Source organism: Protopterus annectens, chromosome 1.part0 (assembly GCF_019279795.1).
Source record: "Protopterus annectens isolate FY-2018-M chromosome 1.part0, PAN1.0, whole genome shotgun sequence".
In the NCBI taxonomy this organism is placed as follows: Eukaryota; Metazoa; Chordata; order Ceratodontiformes; family Protopteridae; genus Protopterus; species Protopterus annectens.
Window position 1 is genome coordinate 1,607,613,998 of NC_056725.1, and position 22,056 is coordinate 1,607,636,053.

Sequence of the window (22,056 nt, forward strand, 5' to 3'; positions counted from 1 at the left end):
ATAGTCTATGAATGGAAAATTGAATTAAGAAATATAGACAGAAATAGGAATGACTGAAAAAGATACTTATGTATTAATTTAAGATTTATTTTTATTTGTTTAACTTAACATTCATCAACTAGGGTAGAGCAATCATCCAAGTGACTATTTTTAGGATCAGCCTAAAATTCAACAGAAAATAAAGCTGAAGTATATAGTGCTGGGATACAAGTGTTTGTAAAGTAAAATCTGTCATTGACCATAACATTTAGGTATAAAAATAGTTGCAAAAGGTAAAGAGGTTAGTATTATATTCATAACAAGTGCTGTGTATCAGAAGATACAAAAATAAATGTATTATATATGCATATAGAATGTGTTGTTTTTTAATTGAACACTTCTGTGGTGAAGAGGACAATACAGTATTACAGAAAGAGAAAGGCTAGAGAGCAAAGGTCATATGGGTACAGGTGGAATAATGGGGAGTACAAGGTAGTGCAGAATAGGGAAGAAGCAATAGTCTAAGAAAGTGAGCTGTTAGATTCAACAAATGAAAACATTTTGAAATGTAGGAATATGCATTCTTCCTTCTTTCCTGTCTTTTTGTGACAATGACATATAAGCAATGATTTGAAATATGATACAGGCAATCCTTAAACTGAATGACCATGTGTTTGACGGGCACATGTCATGCATGGAAGAACAACATGTGGAATGGATGCAGCATGGCTTAGGGGCAGGGTCGCAAGATGACTGAAATGCAACAAAGGGGCATCAGTATGGGTCATGTGTGCCACAATATATAAAAAAAAAGAAATAAAAAAAAAACAACTGATGCACCTCTGTGTGGAATCAGGCAAATGCAGGTCAATACATTTTTTTTATTGTCAACTTATACTTAGAGATAGAGACCCATATCTAAATATAAATTAATAGTTACAGAATGTACTGAGCCAGACCTTACTTTTTAAAGTGTTTTCTTGCTTGTGGTGGTTTCTCTCTGTATAGAGCAGCATATACCTTTTTGTACGAAGGGATCTAATGCACCTTTTTAACCTGTAGTAGGGAATCAGTTAAACTTCTGTGTTCTGAACCAAGAGTTACAGTGAAAGAGAACCTATACAGTATGCTGAATGGATTTCATTTTGCTCTGTTTGTAAGAATAATGTTCTCATCCCATTCCTGGTAATATACTTCATGGAATGTAATGCAAAGCTGTTATTAGCCCCTCTGAAGAGACATAGTAGGAATGCTTGGTTGATGAAAATGTGATCACAAAAAATTGTTACAGTATCCAATTGCTGCCTCCTCTTGTGTATACAAAGAAAGTAAATAAAAAGTGGTCAAGTAATGAAATAAGAGTTGCATTATGGCAAGAAGAAATGGAATGGATTAAGTAGATAATCAAGAAGAAGAAGTAGGCTGAAAAGTGATTTATGAAAATACTCACACTTGGGCTCATTGATCATAATTTAGCCTGATTTCCTGAGAGTACTAGAACCAGTGAAGATGGCATATTGTAATCAGTTTGCTAAAATGTTGGTAGAAGAAAAAAGCTATATTACAATTAGAAATGGAGAAAGATTTAATATTAAGCATCTTATGTTTTTATGTCTTTTCCAAAGATGAGAAACTGAATGCCACTCAGGGCTGTCTGCTATACATAATAGGGACTGAAGTGTTTTCAAGCCAGACACATTGTATATATACATGCTGTTATTTTGTGATACTTGTATGATGAAGTATAAAGGCAAAAATGTGCTATCCACAAATGTATATATGTATATACATAAATATATATATATATATATATATATATATATATATATATATATATATATATATATAGTTTTATTTTTTTACAAAGGACTTGCTAGTATTTTACAGATAGGCACACATCCATGCCATCAGTGTAGAGCATATTGATATATTCTGCAAGAACATATATTTATACATCCAAGGACAGGTAGACAATACATACATAAGGGATATGCAGACTGCAGAACAAAGAATTTAGTGTATATAGCTGTGTGTCAGAATTGTGAATCATATTATGTGGGTAAGACCAATACAATGTTTAAGACAAGGATATTCCAACATATGTCAGTTATTAAGCACTCCAATGAACACAATGCACTAGCTCAACATGTAAGAGAGAACTTGAATCATACATTTCTATTTATAGGGTTGCCACCTTTTTAAATGCCCAAAGTGGGACATTTTTGGTACAAACATCAGATTTTGCAGGCCAAAACATACTCACGGCCAGTACAAAGGACAGAACTTGCCTTTTTTGCCTAAATAAAAGGTTACTCTTGTAGCATTTTAGTTGCTTATTCTGTTTCTTATAACATTTAGGTGTTTCAGATACAGAATAACTGTTTTATGCAACTATTGCATACAATATAGGAACTAATTTTGTCCTAAAATCTCAGGACAATTCCCATTTTTACACTTTTTTAGCAGGACACAACTGCCCAAAGAGGGACTGTCCCTCGCAAAGTGGGACAGGTAGTAACCCTATCTATTTATGGCAATACAAATGATTACTCCCAATGTTAGAGGAGGTGATTTATTCAATGATACAGCATGTGTAGAAATTAGATGGATTATAAGGCTTGGGGCAGATAAGCCACCAGGTATTAATGCTGTTGTACCTTTAAAACCCATCCTGAAGAAAAGGAGGGTAAAATATTGAAAGATGATTGGTTGCTTTGTAATTTAAAAATGGTCTTTTGTGATGTTCTTTGTTATCTGATGAAGGGCATGTAGCCTGAAAGCGCTTATACAAGGTTTTGTCTCTGATTTTATTGAATTAAAGACTTGGCCAGCTCTGCGTGGAGTCCTCTACCTTATTGTGTTTTTGGACTTTGCTTGTGATAAGCAGAGTGACTTTAGTGCAATAGACTTTTTGTTTGGTGATTTTAAGACTGTTATATTGTCTATTTGCACACATGCCTGAGCTCAACAATGGTAATTTGGAATTGGCCTACCATCCACAAGGTAACTTGGATCGACTGACCAATGAAGGTATAAGAAGAGGTATATTTCATACTGTGAATCCTTTGCTACACATGGGTATACAAGGAATGGCCAATACCAGTCCTGAACAGGAAGCGACAACTATGGGTGAGCTCAAATTTCAAGAATTGGTTTTGAAATTTCATAATAATATCATGAGACTGAAACGTTTGCAATGGCAAAGGTTTCACCTGGAAGCCTGCCTGAAATTCAATGTGATACCTAGAGGCATGCGGGTGTTATGTATGCCTACACAGGGAGAAGTGTACCCGGATCTCCTAGCACGCTGGCAGGAGATCAATTTGCAAACAAGTATATTGTATATGAAGTTACTGTTGGAGTATTTACAACCAGAGGAACAGAAAGTTCTTAAGGAAGTACGAGATATGCAACAAGATATCGAACGGCGTTTTACAGACGAGTACCATGTTGAAAGAATGAGTAATGTGCTTTTTGCTGCAGCCTCATATGACACTAAGTTACAACAAATTAAAATCAGAAAGTTGGAACATGACATCAGAGACTTTGCTCAAAGCAATATTTTTAGCTGGCCAAGGGTTAGACATGGGACTATCCATATAGTAGAAGTAGCTCACATAAGGGAACCAGCGCCCAACCAACAGATGGAGAAAGAGCTTGCTGTTAATGTAAACACTATATCTAGGGCTGAGGACTCCTCTACTTCCGCTTTTGATTCTTCAGCTGTAGTAACCAATGAAGATAATGTGTTGTCATTACGCTCCAACATGGAGGTGAGTCAACCGGGACATGAATGCGCTACAGCAAACACTGAGGACATGTTTGTTATGTTGGGAGCAAAACCCAAAATTACACCTCCTGTGTTTAGTAAAACTTTTCCCATGTTACCAGCTCCTGTTCGCAAGAAGAACCCATGCAAACGGAGCATGTTGCAGTATCACAAACAGAAGAGACGGAGAGTCTCAGGATGACTGTGTGTGACCCTAATATTATTTATAACTTATCTGATCATAAGCTCAGTGTTGAACAAATGTAAGTATTGAACAAATGCTTGACTTTTGTTCCAGATGCTATGTCTGACCATAGTCAGGTTATTTTAGATGTTTTAAGTTTTGCTAGGAATTTTATGTTAAAACAGATGTTTAAGGGGAATGATATGCCTGAAGTGAATAAGAATTTACGGCAACCGAGTGACTATATGCCGACATTTTGCCCTGCTATGTCTGTGTTTGTTAAATTATGTGAAGAGGAAGTAGAAGAGTATTTTAAAAATGATCGAAAGAAAACATTTTATAATCTGTCTAGAACACAAAGAATGGCGCTTGATAAATTGATAGAGAATTAAAGTGTCATTATAAAACCAGCAGATAAAGGGGGCTCCATAGTTGTCATGAATAGAGAGCTCTATTGTATTAAACTAAAAATGTTGTTAGAGGATGCCTATACATTTGTTAAACTTTCTCCCATTATGGTAAAAAAATCTGGCAGATAAGGTAAAGAATATTATCAATAACCTACAAGTTGTAGGTTTGTTGGATGAAGAATTAAAGAAATTGTTATGGATTCAACATCCAATAATACCTGAATTCAAAGCACTTCCTAAAATCCATAAGAGTGCTACTGAACCACCCCTGTTTCAGGAAGGGGATGGGTCACTGAAAATATATCCATTTGGGTTGAATGTGTTTTAAAACCTATATTAGGTCTTTACCCAAGCATATTGAAAGATACAGCACAGTTTGTTTCATCCTTGTCAGAGCATTTAACTAAGGTGGATGATAAGAAATTTATGTTTGTCACACTGGATGTAAATAATCTTTTTACAGTGATTGATAATAAATATGGTATTCAAGCGCTAGAGAGTATATTAAGTAATAAAACACAATTTAATATGGACACTATTCAAAGAATTAGTAAGCTCTTGAATATTGTCCTGGAATATAATATGTTCACATGTCAGGGAAATTACTATAGACAGTAACAGGGTGTTGACATGGGCACACTGTGTGTGAGCTCATATGCCAACTAGTGTTGGCATATTGGGAGGATAACACCATATTTGAAGTTACACATGCATGGACCAACAATCTATGATTTTATAGATGTGTCATATTTATTTCAGACTTCAACCAAAATGTTAATTAGCAGTATTTCCCATCTGTAAACACTGTGTGTGTGTGTGTGTGTGTGTGTGTGTGTGTGTGTGTGTGTGTGTGTGTGTCCATGCACGCATGTCTGTGTGGACACAGATGCATCATTTGCATTGACATCACTTTCATAGCAGGTATTAGGATGGAAAAGAAGGTAATGTAAAATAATAGCAAATCTGAACTCACAAAGGATACCAGCTTACCTTAGATCACCTCCTGCCATAGCTAATAATGTGACTGTTGACTACACAAGCATGAAATATTTGTACAAGCATGAAAAACATTCCGATTTGGAATTAGAAAATGCTAGAATGCTGACTGAAATGAAAACTATCTAAATGTTATATACTCTATTAGCTGAAGCATGCTGTTTCAATAGACAAAAATACTTTATTCAGCTAAATCTATAGTGAATAGTCAGTCAATGGCAAATAACCATAGCCAAAAGGTAGCACTGCAACATGAGATTCAAATGTAAATAAATGTATTAAAACATTTACATAGTCAGTGCAAGAAATATAAAATTTACTAAATCTAATGTTGGAGCATTAAACTCCATGGATGCTGAGTGAAGTATTTAATTTAACTCAGATGCATTTATAATCATTCTGATTGATAAGTCACTTCTGCAAACATTATGTTAACACCTAACAGTGGCTAATAGACTGTCATAAGCTTCAGACATACTAAATTTATAAACCATATCATCATTTTTTGTCTATCTAATAAAACAGCTTCCTGGAATTAAAATATAACTAATGCTTACATCATTTACATTTGTAGCCATAAAAACTTATAGTAAGGATAGTAGTTGGAAACTGAAAATAGTGTATACTATATGAAGCATATTAAGTTACTACATAGGCTCATAGGCAGGTAGAAGGCCAGCTTTTCTTGAGGGTCATTTCAAGCCTGGCTAGTTTGGGTAGAGACTGACCTTACCCATCCCATAGTCGATAGTCATGTATTACCTCTACTGAGAATAACTGGGATCATACCATATATAATCTGAGGGGACCCATGCATGGAATAAAGAAAGTAAGAATTGCCTCTGTCCAGGAGAAGTCCTGGGTTAGATTTTTTGTTTCCCATCCATAGATCCAAGTTTAATATGGAAAGGGATGAACTTGTATGTGGATGGGAGTCTGTTCCAGAGCTGTGGTGTCCTATATGATATATGCCTGACCTTCCAAACCATTCTGTTGATATTGAAAAAGAGGTTTAGAGCCCTAGACCAAATATTTTTGATGATATTTGACTTGTTGATGTGCAGTAAGTCTATCATTATTGAGTTAGAGGATGCCTTCAATGACAATAAGAAGTCACCTCTTATCTGTCTGTAGAATTTTATGTATAGCAATACAGCTTTCAGTCTGTCCATGTAGGGCATGTTATTTAGGCCTTGTATCCTTTTACTAACGTATCTTTGAGGGTGCTTCAATTGTTGCATGTATCTGGAAAGATACATGCCAAAGGGGGCATTATACTCAATGATTGATCTAATGAGGGATGACTAAATGAGGACTTTGATGTCCTTTGATCTAGACATGATCCCTTTGGTTATAAGCTATGCAATATAGAAGGATTTTCTTATAACAGTGAACCCATGTTTTCATAACTTAGGTCACTTACCGCATAGGTTCCAAAATCCCAAACAACTGGGTCAGCTCTTAGGGGTGTATAGTCAATGTGTTAAGTCATGGGGTAGATGATTTGACAAAGGATACAATAATGCATATTTTTGGCATTTAGTTTCAGTCCATGATTATGGCACCAGTTAATTATTTGGGGCAGACCTTCCTACAGAATGGCTAATTTGGGGATTCAGTAAGCTTCCATGCAGGAATAGCTTATTCCTGTATGGAAATGACCATTTAAGAGCAGCACGGCAGCACGCCATGCATAGTTATGAAGGCGAGCTGCTCTGCTCCTAAATGGACATGGAGTGTGGACGAGTGCAGGGGGGGTGTCAGACAGCAGAACTCTCACAATATACCCGCCCCTGCACTCAAGAATTGCTGTTCGACAATTGTAATGAGCGAGAATGCTCATAGGGGGATGTAAGGTTGCCAGCATTTCAAATGCCCAAAGTGAGACATTTGTGGTACAAACGTCAGATTTGGCAGGCTGAAACATACCCATGGCCAGTACAAAGGACGGAACTTCATGTCTTTGCCTAAATAAAAGGTTATTCTTGTAGCATTTTAGTTGCTTATTCTGTTTCTTATAATATGTAGATGTTTCAAATACAGAATAACTGGAAAACCCTACACTCATAGCAACTGAAACACATTAGGATGTCTGCCAAATGTGCAGATGGATGCAGAAATCCACAGAAATAAGTGAAACCTGTCTCTTCCTAGAGAAAATAACATTAGAAATATTTTTTTTATTAAACAGATTAAATTTAACCATAGCTGCGCAGCTTTGCCCATTGCTTAGCTACGCATAATGTAGCTTAAATAGCACAAGAAGATAAATAGCAAGATACATTCAGTCAAAGCAGTACTGCAATAGTGTAGAGGACAGAGCATTAGCTTTGCAAGCAGTCATTCCAGGTTCAATCCTCCCTGTAATAAATTCCATTTTTCATGTGAAAGCAATTCATGAGCATTTTTTTTACTGTATAACCTGCTAAATAACATATATTTGTGAGCTGGAGTACTGCATTAAGTGCAGATGTGAGGTGTCATTGCAATAATGTGGTAAAATCCACAGATAAACACAAGTGCCCCATACAGTGTACGTACACATGAATCATGGATGCTAAACAAATATATAACATGTAATGAATGATAAATCAATGCCAAACAGCAAACAGTGTGCAAATTTAAAAATAAGCAATGCTAAGCATTGCACACCTCTGCTTACCAGGTGTAAGCAATGCGTAGCCCAGCAAAATCGATTTGTCCATTGGTATGCCCCTTTAAGCAATGCCAACCTTAGGTAAGCAGGTTTGCCCATAGCTTAACATTTTCAAAACCATCCAATCATGGCAAAGTGTGGCAAATCATCCCTATTTAAACCCCACAGGCGGGAATACATCTCATAACTGGTTGCAGCTTCCTCCTGTAGGCACAATGGCTGGTGTCGGGGAAGGATCGCGCATCCAGGAGTCCAAGGTCATGGCAGGATTCTTGGTAAAAGATCATGAAGACAGATTGCTGCAGGCCCAGTACCAGGGTTCCCAATATAAAGCAGAGGCCTGGGTTCGTCTCACCCTTGACCTCACCAGTGGCCACTGGCATCCCTCGAACTGGTGAGCAGGTCAGGCATCACTATGCTGACCTGAAACAGAGGAAGAGGGAGATCTTGGATCAGTGGATCCAAGAAGTTAGGTAGAGTGATGTCCCAGCCATGTGTAAGTACTCATCCTACTACCTGTTTAATAATTGCCTAGCTCATGTACATTATGGATAGGTATGGCTAAATATTCCTCTTATGTCTCTTATGCGGTAGCAGAGCAGGCTGTGTATCAGGGAGCCCATGCCTGTAGGCTGCAGAGGCTGCGTTGCGAGGCAGGTTTGAAATAATCTTGCATGTACTGTCATAAGAAATAAATCTAAAAGTAGTAGAAAGTTAATTGCCAGTATAAAACTTGTATTATGTATGGCATGTACTGAATAAACCAGACAATATGGCAGGAAGAGTCTCATATCCATTGTATGTAAATAATAGAGTAACAGCCTGGAAATAAAGGTCTAACTCCTTGACTGCTTGTGTTTACTCTGGTATCATATGGTAATGTAGTGTAGCATTCTCTTAATAGTACTGTTGTATTAAGCACTATTACCCACACTGTGCTACATAAATAAAGTGTAGGAATGTCAGTATACAACTGTTGTAATCACAAGGTCATATTGTACAACTGAGAGAGACTTAGACAGAAAACAGTGAAAAACTACACAACAAAAAACAAATAGAACACTCAACTGAGATTTAAACTGTTGTATTTTTAGCACACACAGCCATGGTTCGAATCCTGGGAGTGGTCGTAAGCTGTATGCAGAATCATACCCCTCAACTGTACAGATTTTGTCAGAAAGTTCAGACAATTGGCTTAAATTTCCTGCCTGTCACCCTGTCCCCCTGGCAAATCAGTGGGGCAATCCCAGAAGTTTATGCAGCAAATAATGGCATACAATTGATTGTCAGACATCGTAACCATCAGAAATATATCTATAAGAAAAAAAACTGTCACTCTAGCAACTTACCAAAATGTTATGAGAGTAAAATGCAAAGTATGTCCCATCTCTATCCCCATGTTGTGAAGCTATGGCTAGAGTGTGTGCAGTAACAGTGTGAGATGTATGTGCATAATAATAATGTGGAATCTGGTAATATGTGTGGCAACATTCAGGTAGTGTCAACAATCATTTCCTCCACAGGTCTGTCAGATAAAAGCTTGAAATCCTGGACTGGTACTGTTTAGTCTGGTATTGTATGGCATTGTTAGTGTTGCAGTTTCTCTGAATAATAATGTATTACTCATCACTGTCACCCACACTGTGCTACATAATAAAACTGTCTAGGAATCCCTATATAAGACTGTTGTAATTACAAGGTCAGATTGTAAAACCATGGGAGAATTATAGACAGAAATCAGAAAAAGGATACACAGCAATATCTAAATAGCACACTCAACTGTGATGTACACTGTTTTATTTTTAGCAGACACAGCCATGGTTCGAATCCTGGGAGTGGTAGTAAGCTGTATGCAGAATCATACCCCTCAACTGTACAGATTTGTTCAGAATGTCCAGATAATAGGCTCATATCCGTTGCCTGTTACCATATGCCCCTGGCAAATCAATGTGATGATCTCTGAAATTTAGGCAGCTTTTAATGACATATAACTGTCAGACCTGTAAGTATTTAGAAAATGTATATGAAAATAAAACCTGTCGTAGCACTTCACCAAATGTTTATGAGGACAATTGTCAAAATATGTCCCAGTTCCATGTGAATGTTGTCAAGCCTTGTCCATAGTGTGTGCAATAAGAGGTAGAGAGGTATGTGCATAAAATCAACCTGGAATCTAGGAATATGCATAGAAACAGTCAGGTAGTGTTACAAACAATACGTCCACAGGTATACCAGGTAAGAGGTGTATACTGCAGGTAAAACACAGTTTGCGTATATACTTGTCTACAAACATACTACCGTCCAAACTAAGGCCATAGGGTAGTGTAATAATACCTGTAAAGTACAGATTACAGCAGTGACTAAGAAAGTAGTGAGAACTACAGGGATATACAAGTTGTTAATTGACATCTCCCCCCCCCCACCATATCTGCAACAATAATCCAAATACACAATATAATGGGTATGTGTACAATTAAATTACTGTTTGGACATATGTCCTATTGTTTGATAAATATTGAAATGTGTTTATATGCATGTGCCATGTTGAAATACTCCCACATTGGTGGCATGCTGCCATCAATGTAACTGCATGCTGTTGTAATGGTCACTGTGGTTCCATATATGCATATGTTCTGTTTGCTATGCACCTGTTCCATATCTGAAGTTTTGGGTTAATGGGAATATCTATGCATGCTGTTATACCAAATCCTGGAATGTGTTGACTATTACTAACTCACATATGTTTTAAATTTGAAACACCATAGCATGTTTGGGAAGGCTGGTCCCAGCGGACCCACCACTCCAACCTCATCTGGCCATGGCACTGGGCACCAGCACGTCTAGGGCCTACCCTGGGACCTCCTCATCCACTGATCCTGCACCACCCATACCTCTCAACCTGGAAACATAAAAAATCTGGACAAAGGCCCATGAAAAATAGGTACAAATCTGTATGCTGATTAACATAAAATTTGTATACATAATTATGCAACCCCACCCACTCCAATGGAATTGTGGGATACCAACTTTTAAACGCAAACTGAAGAACAGACAACCAAAATATGATCATCAAACAGAAAATAAGTGGAAGAACAATAGTGTTTTATTTATAATAATATTTGAACTTGTACAAAACTAAAATACAATTTTCTTTTATAAAAATAAAATTAAATGCAGCTGCACTTCAGCCTTCTTTATTAAATAACAGAAAATATAAACCAGAACAATGTGCGTGTATATGTGTGCGTGTGTGTGTGTGTGTGCGTGTGTGTTGTGTGCGTGTGTGTGTGTGTGTGTGTGTGTGTGTGTGTGTGTGTGTGTGTGTGTGTGTGTGCGCGCGTGTGTGCTTGTGTGTGCATGTGTGTGTGTGTGCGTGTGTGTGTGCGTGTGTGTGCGTGTGTGTGTGTGTGTGTGTGTGTGTGTGTGTGTGTGAGTGTGTGCAACCTGTACAGTGTACACACACCTAAATGTGAGATTCGATGTCCTCCCCTTCCTTCACCAAATTTTTTAAACACCTTTATTAAATGATCACTTAAGACATAAACAAACATATATTAACAGCAAACCATATTAACATTTTCCCAGTTACATACATTACACATCATGTATTTTCTTTCCCTTTATCATCACTCCAAAAATATAAATTGCTTAATTCCTGCCTTCCTTAAACCTCACTCATTCTCCAGATTATTCTACATGTATTGTTCCCTCAATTTCCATTTATTTCTATATAATTTGCTCCTTCCCTTTCTCTTCCAGTTCTGTTATCTATCGCTTATATAATATTCAGCACTTCAAATAAAGTTGGTATAGATGTTGATTTCCATTTTCTAGTACTTGTTTTTTTCTGCAGGCAACAGAATTAAATGTAATGCCTCACTATGTCTAGAAAGTTTAGCTCCCTTGCCCCAGGCTCAGCTCAAAAGATCCAGTTCCTTACTTACAGCCAAAAATATTTCTGACAAGTGTCCTCTATAGGGGATTTTCAAAATATGCCAACTAATTGCACTCTCAAAATATATGTGCTCAGTTATCTATTCTTTCCCATCCCACCCCCATCATTTGGTGTCTACCCGAGAAAAAATTATTTGAAGTCAGCTTAAGGTATAAAAACATGTATGCAGACATACATGCAAAGGTCCTAAACTTTCTGCACTTTGTTGCATACTAGTGAGAAATACATATGTCCTCCCAGGCTCCCACTGTTCTCTTGTAAACTGCTTTTCTAGTCTCTTCCCAATATTTTCTAACCTCCTCTAATTGATTATAGTTATCATGCAATATTTTCAGTACCTGTAGGAGAAGATATATAGTGGTAACCACAAATATTCATGCCTGCATGTCATGTTAGAGCAGTGTATATGCCGCTGCACACTCTCCATATGATAGCCAGTTATGAAAAATAAAAAGTAGTACATAAATTAGACATTGCATCAATTTACACATTATTGGCTTCACTACGTATCAGACAACAGCATGCCTATGACAGAATACCAAATATATGTCAGCCAGAGAAGTTACAGCCACTCAAAATGAAAGGGAGCAAAACAATTCCTTACAGTTAAAATATCCTCAATAGCAGTGAGACTCTCAAGTTAACACCTACATTACAAAGCTGGTTAGATTCACATTAGTACAATCCATGTAGCAGACGCTGTAATCAGAGGTAATGCACAGCACAGTATGACAGGCCTATGTAATCGCTCAAAAAACTTCTAGATTTTACTATTAAACAGACAACTATCTGAACTTTAATCAAAAAAAGTAGCCCTAAGCCCTAACTATGGCATTTTACACACACACACACACACACACACACACACACACACACACACACACACACACACACACACACACACTGTACATTAAGTTATCTCCTGCCTGCTGTTACAGTAAAAGTAAAAATAAATCACAGTTCAGCCATTAAAGGCAATCTCTTGCCTGCTGTAACTGTTACAGTAAAAGAAAGCACAAGCACTGTTCAGCCATTAAAGCAATCTCCTGCCTGCTTTAACTGTTACAGTAAAAGTAAAAAGAAAGCACAAACATCATTCAGCCATTAAAGTAAAGGCAATCTCCTGCCTGCATAAGCACAGTTCATCTGTTAAAGTAAAGGCAATCTCCTGCCTGCCGTTACAGTAAAAAGAAAGCACAGGCACCGTTCAGCTGTTAAAGTAAGGCAGTCTCCTGCCTAACATTACAATAAAAGTAAAATGAAAGTACAAGCACAGTTCTGCCATTAAAGTAAAAACAAATTAAGTAATGTCCATTAAAGTAAAAGGCATCCTGCTGTTTAAGTAAAATGAAAAGAACAGTTCAGATTCACACCCTCCCCCAAAATAGCTGTTACAGTAAAAAGAAAGCATAGTAATTCAGCGGCCATAAATTAAGTAATCTGCCTGCCTGCCGTTGAAATAAAATGAAAGCACAAGTAAAATACACTACAAAATTCAGTACAAGGCATCATATTAAGCATAGTTCAGCTGTTAAAGTAAAGGCAAGCAGAGTTCAGCCATTAAAGTACATTAAGTAATCTCCGTCACAACTTAGCAGAGTTCAGCCATTAAAAGTACATTTAGTAATGCCAGTTAAAGTGAAAGACATCCTGCTCCTTCTGTTAACTAAAAAGAAAAGCACAGTTCACACCCTCCCCCAAAATAGCTGTTACAGTAAAAGGAAAGCACAGTTCAGCTCTTCAGCTGTAAATTAAATAATCTCCTGTCCGCTGTTGTAGAAAACCAAAATCACAAGTAAAATACACTCTTACTTACACTCTACAAATTCAGTAAACTGCAGTAAAGACACAAGCAGAGTTCAGCCATTAGTACATTAAGTTCTCCCTCTCAATCGCAAGCAGAGTTCAGCCATTAAAAGTACAGTAACTTAATATAAGTAATGTCCGTTTTCCATTAAAGTAAAAGACATCCTGCTCCTGCTAACTAAAAAGAAAAGCCCAGTTCATACCCTCCCCCAAAATAGCTGTTACAGTAAAAGGAAAGCACAGTTCAGCTCTACAGCCATAAATTAAATAATCTCCTGCCCGTCATTGCAGAAAACCAAAAGCACAAGTAAAATACACTTAATTACACTCTTATTCAGTAAAAGGCAGTAAAGGCACAAGCAGAGTTCAACTTTAGCCATTAAAGTACATCAAGTAAAATCCCTTAAAGTAAGACATCCTGGCCCTGCTCCTGTCCTGCTAAAAAGATAAGCAAAGTTCATAAGAAAATAATTGTGCTGGTATCACACTGTAGCTGTTGTTTTACCTGGAGGAGCTGAGCTGGGGGAAACTTGTAGCCGTTAAATAAGTAAAGCTGATTTTTTTTTTCATGCAAGGAGAAGCTGAGTCGGGGAAGAAGTTGTGCAGTCACAGACTGGTCTATAGACGCTGACGTCATTGCACATGCCTGCACATGATGACTGCAGGAGTAAAAATAAATAAAAACAGAAAATTCAGAAATTAAAGGGGCCATGCAGGAATTGATGGCACCCCAATATTTTGTTCTCAAAACCGGTATTCAGTACGGTTGAGAGGTATGACACCACCTTTGGGTGGAACCACCTCAGGGGATGGGGCTCACCCCCCTGGGAGCAGGCACAGACAGGAAACTGTCACCCATCATCAGTTCCAGGTTCTGGTGCATAGTGAGCTCCGCAGGGAGTTTGGAGATCAGCTATGCCAGCTTGAGGGCCACGTGGTATAGTTAAAGGGTCAGGCTGCCACTCCTTCACAGCCCCAAGCACAGCCACCTTTGGGGCCATGAAGGTGCAGTAGTGATTGCCCATGGGTGGGGACCTCAGTCCCACTGTTTCCATTTGGGGGCTCATGGGCTTTCGAATTCCAAACACCACTCCCATCCAAGGTGTATACCCACCACGTGTCATATACCACCCCAGTATGCTGTCTTGTCTGTCTTGTCTGTCATACTACCCAACCTACCTCACCAAATATACCTACTATCCTTCCCCAACATCCCACTCTCACCTTAAAAAAACAAAAGGGCAATCTGTTCCTCAAAAAAAATCTTGCCCCATACGTAGCTGTCGATTTCGCACACATGTCCACTGGACACATGTAATCTGGTCTAATTGGCTTCTCAACATATTATTGTAATCCTCACCCCTCTCTCAGGGGTTTGAGTGACCAAATCTGCCTCCAAATCAGTGTATATGCACAGCGTTTGCTGTAGAAGAAATGGGCAGCTATGGACCTTCCCTACACCTGTCCTGCACATCCCTAGTTATTTTCCCTATTGTATTTCCCTCTTTGTGTGCCTTTTTCACCACTTTCCTATCACCCCTTTTTCTTTTCTTTTAAAGAAATTAGCATGGGGTAAGTGGGAGTAAGCACTTTTAAGCAGCAGTAAGCGAGTTTAATCCTGTTTGTGCAGGGGTAAGCAATGCTTACACAGGTTAAGCAATTTAGGGGCTAACTGACTGTAAGCATATTTAACCGGAAGTTAGCATTGCTTACCATCGTGCAAACCTGCTCAAACCCACTTACAACTGCTTAAACGTGCCTTACTCACTCTGTATCCAACAGCCCTTGTTCTGCCCAGCAATAAAATAGTCAGCCTTTACAAGTCTCAAACATAGGACCCTGCACAACACAGCCAAAGTAATTTACCACTAAGCCATGTCAGATATAAATAGCTCTGATGTTTTCTCAAATTTATCATCCAGTGAAGTCATTCAACAGTAGAGGAAATGTATTTATATATGTATGTATGTGTATATATATATATATATATATATATATATATATATATATATATATATATATATGTCTATATATGTATATATATATATATATATATATATATATATATATATATATATATATATATATATATATATATATATATTTATATATATATATATATATATATATATATATATATATATATATATATAGAGAGAGAGAGAGAGAGCAATATATATATATATATATGTGTGTGTGTGTGTGTGTGTGTGTGTGTGTGTGTGTGTGTGTGTGTGTGTGTATATACATATATATATATGTATAGATATATAAGAGAACACAACAAATACATATATGACCAAGGCACCATTAATGGGGGAGAGGGGGCACTATTTAACTACCTCTTGTAATTATTGATATCATCCACACCTCCAGAGACAGACAGTTCTGCCTTGCAATGCAATACCAACACATGCAAGTGTCATACCCAGGACCCTACACAACATAGCAACAAGAAGTTAACAGTAATCCATCTCACCTGTACGATGTCAAGATAGTATCAATAAGATATCATGCAGAACAGTCTGTCTACCATAGGGAATGTACAATGTGGAAGCAGTAAACATTCCAATGATACATATACACGCACACACACACACATACATATATATATATATATATATATATATATATATATATATATATATATATATATATCTATATATATGCAGATACATATGCAGATACATATATATATATATATTTATTTTTTATTTTATTTATTTTATTTTACATTTCCAAGAAAATGAGAGCATTGGTTAACCAAATACGAAAAACACAATCCGGACAGGCTGAAGAAGAGTTTATTCCAAGTCAGATTATAAAAAGATAAAATACAAACTTATTGAGTATAAAACTCGCAATGCAAATGAACAATTGTGATGTTATTTTACATTTGTTGACCGGGCTGGTACAACTGGATATATGTCCATTTTCAGCAGAGGCCTGGGGAGAAAAGCTCCAAGTGAAATACATTAAACGTTGAGCATTAAAAACATTAATCATTAAAAGCAGTAAACATTAAAAAAAGTTACAAATATAGTTCAGAAAAAAAATAATAATATCATAATAGTATTTTTACAGTGTCTGCAATAAGCAAAATAAGAACATCAAAGGGTAAAATTCAAATTCGAAATTGAATAGTAAGTTTTTGAAAAGATTTGTAAGCAAGATACATGAGAGTTCTAGGAGCAGAATGCTAGCTAGTCAGGGTTAGAGCAGGGGAAGAGCCAGTGTGTTAGGAGGTGAGTTTTGAGTTGGGATTTGAAGCTGGGAAGAGAGGAGATAGCAGTGAGATTGGAAGGACTGGAGTTCCAGGCTTTTCCAATTGTGTTAGAGAACAAGGAGTCACCTGCTAAGTTGTTGGATTTACAGGTAGATATTAGAAGTTTGTTAGACGAACGCAGACTTTTGAGATTACAATAAGGGCTAATGAGGGTAGTGAGTATAGGCGTGTTGGTAGGTTTGTAGAGGATTTTTGGGCTAAAGAGAGCTGGTGAAATAAGATGAGATTTTGCAGCTCTAGCCATCCCAGTTGTTTTAAGTTTAGGCAGTGGTGAGTTCTAAAGGTGGAGCCAGAGGCAAATTTGGCAATACTGCTGTAGGCAACAGACAGTTTGGAGAGGTTAGTTTTGGACAGATATGTATAGATGGGGGAGGCGTAAAGTAGGGTAGAAATCAAATGGGTATGTGCTATGGAAGTTCTGGCTATCGGTGTAAGAAATGGTTTAATTTTAAATAAGGAGCCAAGTTTTCTGTTGACTAATTTTATTGTGCTGTTAATGTGAGAGTCAAAGCATAGGTTGTTGTCTATCTCTACTCCAAGAAGCCTGGTGGAGGGGTCAGGAGATATGTAGGTGCCATTACTAGAAAAAACAGAGAAGTTGAGTGGAAAGGATTTTTGGGTGGGGGAGAAAAGTAACAGTTTGGTTTTCTTGGGGACTAAGATTAGGCATTTTTTAAGAACCATTTTTCAACATTTTGGAAAGTCTGATGGGTGATAGAGTGCAATTCAGAGGGGGATAAGGCAGAATAAATCAAAGTAGAATCATCAGCATATTGTATACAGGTAGCAGAGGACAAACTGGTATGTAGATCATTGATGAAAATAGAGAACAGAAGGGGGGCAAGTACTGAACCTTGGGGGACTCCAAAGGTAAAAGGTAGGAGGTTGGATAAGCTGTTTTCCCAGTGCACTGCCTGTTGTCTGTTATGAAGATATGATTTGAACCATTTTATTGCACCAAAGTCAAGAGCAAAAGTTTTAAGTAAGTTTAATAGTATCTGGTGTTTGACCATAGCAAAAGCTTTGGATAGGTCAATAAAGAGAGCAGAGGTTAGTATGTTATTGTTCCGGTTTTAGTTGATGCAAAAGTAAAGGAAAGGAGGGCTGAGGTGGTGCTGTGGTAAGGCTTGAAGCTATGTTGACAGTCAGCTAGTAGGTTGTGATTTAACAGGTGTTTAAGAAGTTGTTTTTGGATGCATTATATTTATAAGATATATATGTATATACACATACACACACACATACACATACATTACTACGTATAGATATGTATAGGAAGATACATATTTAGAGGGTGCACAGCATATTGAACAGCCAGTATTCCTACAGTTGCCACCTGTTAAAGTGGACAGTGTTTGATTCTCTCATACAAAAGACAATTATTGCATGAAACATATACCCACAGAGAAGTCAAAGGATATGATACCACACAGGTTTGCATACATAAGAAATGTTTATTTGTCTACTATTTCAGTTGTATATGCCATGTCATATAGCTGTTAGTTGTTTGAAATACATACTGAGTAATGCAACTCTCAAGGAAAACATTTTATTCAGTAATTTGAAAGTATAACATATGTTTCTATCCAAGCCAAGGCCTTCAAGTAGTACAACAGTAAAGAAACACTGGCCCAGAAGATAAGAATCAGTCAACAGTAAGTAATGCAGATGTAGTTCACCAATGTTCCCAAGGTGAAATGTATGAAAATGTACAGCCATATGCCTTAAGGTGTCCTACTACTGATGTCCTTCACATGTTGTAACAGCCTAGGTTATATATGGTGCATACCCCTCCCTCATAGAATGATTTACAGGGGCATATAACAGTGTTACATACACTGACCTCTGGACTGTACAAGGACACACACGTTTTGTCCAGCTGTAGCTCACATATATATAGACCCTACTCCAAAATATGTGTGGGGACCACAACATCACTGGAATGGTGGCAGGAATGCCAGCATGACATAATGATAGGCCACTACGTAACAACCTCTTACTGCATAACATATGGACAAAGCCTGGTATATAGGTGGAGGACAGAGGCTGGAACACAGGGCCATATTTGCAATATTGTTGTCATACACTGAGAAAGATGCTAGTATTACAGGATTGGTTGCAACATACCCATAGTCAGAAATATGAAGTCAGAAACACAAATGGATGTAGCCATGTACTGATAGCACTCAACAGACAGAATGCCAGTGATATATCTGAGACAAGACCTGTGTGGTAGACAGACAAAACATAACAGTCAATCCTATGGCCATCATGTGGATAGGCCCACAGTTGAGAGCTATGCAGACAGACTGCATTCCATGCTAAACTAGTATGTACACACAAACCCTGTAACACTAATGGTATGCAATGCATATAACAACACTACTCACACTGTCTGTAGGCCTAGAACCTTATACAAATATGTAGTTGGCCTGTGTATGCAAGTCCTGTTGTAAGATGTATTGCTACCTGCTCTGTGTAACACTGCTGCTTACACACAGGAATGATGTCCTCCATACAGGAAAGGTAAAAGGACAATGCCCACATGATTTAGTAATTTATAGTAGTGGGTTGCTATGACAGTGGTAATTGGAAGTACTACACAGCAGGCTGCATGCTGGTAGCAAGTGGTGGACACTGACTGGTGCAAAGGCCATCACCTGATCATGTGCATCACCTACAAAATCCATGCTACAATCTATTTAAAGCAGCTTAATCCCTGTAGTGGAGAGAGACAGACAGAGAGAGAGAGAATAAACAAACAAACAAACAACCAGTTAATAAAAAGTTGTTCAACAACTGAACCTACAGACATCCCAAATTAACTAAGAGGACAAATCAAACTGTGTCGAGAAGAGACGACAATCCTATAACAGGTATTTGAAACATATATGCATGTAACTGAATGTAGTACTTGGTCAATAATAATGGGATATATGATGTGGAATGACTTATATGTGCCATCAGGAGTTGTTGTTGTAATGATGTCCTGTTGAACAACTGCTATGGACAATAGTGTCTGTCCTTGTGGACAGTGGGCCATATCTGTCAACTGTGCAGATCAGCACTGAATGACAAGATGTAAGCCATCATAGTGTGTGTTCTGTACCATAAGACATGTATATTAGTGTGGCCAATAGCTGATGGTGGAAGTAATGCCGTTATGATAGACACATGAGTTTCAGAGCTCACCACTTGCAAGATAGTCATGTTAACATGTAATGTAGCATGCACAAATACCACAGGTGTGTAATAGGCTTACCTGCAATCTATCCCTATATATACCCCCTAATCTTAAGCTGTGTCCACATGTGACACCTGTCTGTGCTGTAGCAAGGCAGAACAGTGTAGCTGTGAAGGAAGGAGAGTTAGAGAGTGTGGACCTGATGTTTGAATGCACCCCATTTATATATATATATATATATATATATATATATATATATATATAAAATATATATATAAATATATATATATATATATATATATATATATATATATATATATATATATATTTATATATATATATATATATATATATATATATATATATATATATATATATATATGTATATATATCTATCTATATCTATCTATATCTATCTATCTATATATATATATATATATATATATATGTCTACAGATATACAGACACACATACACACACACATATATATATATATATATATATATATATATATATATATATATATATATATACACATATATATATATATTTATATATATATATATATATATATATATATATATATATATATATATATATATAGATATATATATATATATAGATATATATATATATATATATTATATTATTTATTTTTTTATTTACATTTGTTGACCGGGAATGTCTGACTAGACGCAGGTCCATTTTCAGGGGAGGTCCGGGGAGAAAAGCTCCACAAATTAAAATATTACAGACATAGTTACAGTTGAAGAATTCTAGCAATTAAAATATTACAAACTTAGTTACAGATGAAGAACATAGTACATTCAGTAGATAACTAGCATCTGTTCTATCCACAAAGTCATAGTAGATATTAACAATTGTTACAATAAGAAGTTACTGCCACATAATAAGTAGATAGGCAGGAAGTATCAGAGCTTGCTGTAATAAAAGGTAGTTTGTGAGGTGGAAGAGAGGTAGAGTGTAGATGGAGTGGGAGAAGTTAGAGGGGAGAGTTACAAGGGCATAGACAGCATGTTTTTAGGTGCACTTTAAGTAAAGCTTTGAAGTGGGTGCATGATGGTAGAGAGGTTATTGTGGGGGGAGGGTGTTCCAAAATTTGGCTATAGCACTGGAGAATAGTGCTTCTCCAGCAGTGTTATTGGCTCTAGTAACCTGTAATTGATTTTTGTTGCTGGATTGTAGTGGTCTGGTGGTGAGATAGGGTTGGAGTAGACACTGGAGGGATGGGACCTTTAGATGATGGTTAACCAGTTTGTGGGCAAGTGCGAGTTGATACCATTGAAGGGGGTGGGGGAGTTCTAGCCAGCCTAGTTCAGTAAGTGAAAGACAGTGGTGACTGTGGTAGGATGCCCCAGTGGTGAATTTGGCAATTTTGTTGTAGCAGGTCTCGAGTTTATTTAGATAGCATTGCCTTAGGTTAAATCCTAGCTGCTTTGGTGAGGAGTTGCTTATTTCTGTATAAGGCTCCTAGTTTTTGGTGGACTTTGTTTATGGTCATGGATATGTGAATGTCAAATTTGAGATTGTTGTCTATTTCAAATCCTAGCAATTTGGTGTGATCTGTTGGGTGGATAGTGGTGTTGTCTTTTGCTGTGATGTTAAAGTGAGAGTTGTTTTGAGTATGTTTGGTGGGTTCAAAAATGAGGAGTTTAGTTTTCTTTGGGTTGAGTATTAACTGGGCATCGGATAGCCAAGTTTCAACAGAGGAAAAGGCATCCTGTGTGACCTTTTGCAGTTTGGGTAGGGACTGGGCTGAGCAGATGATGGTTGAGTCATCTGAATATTGTATGAGTGTGCCATGTTTGGT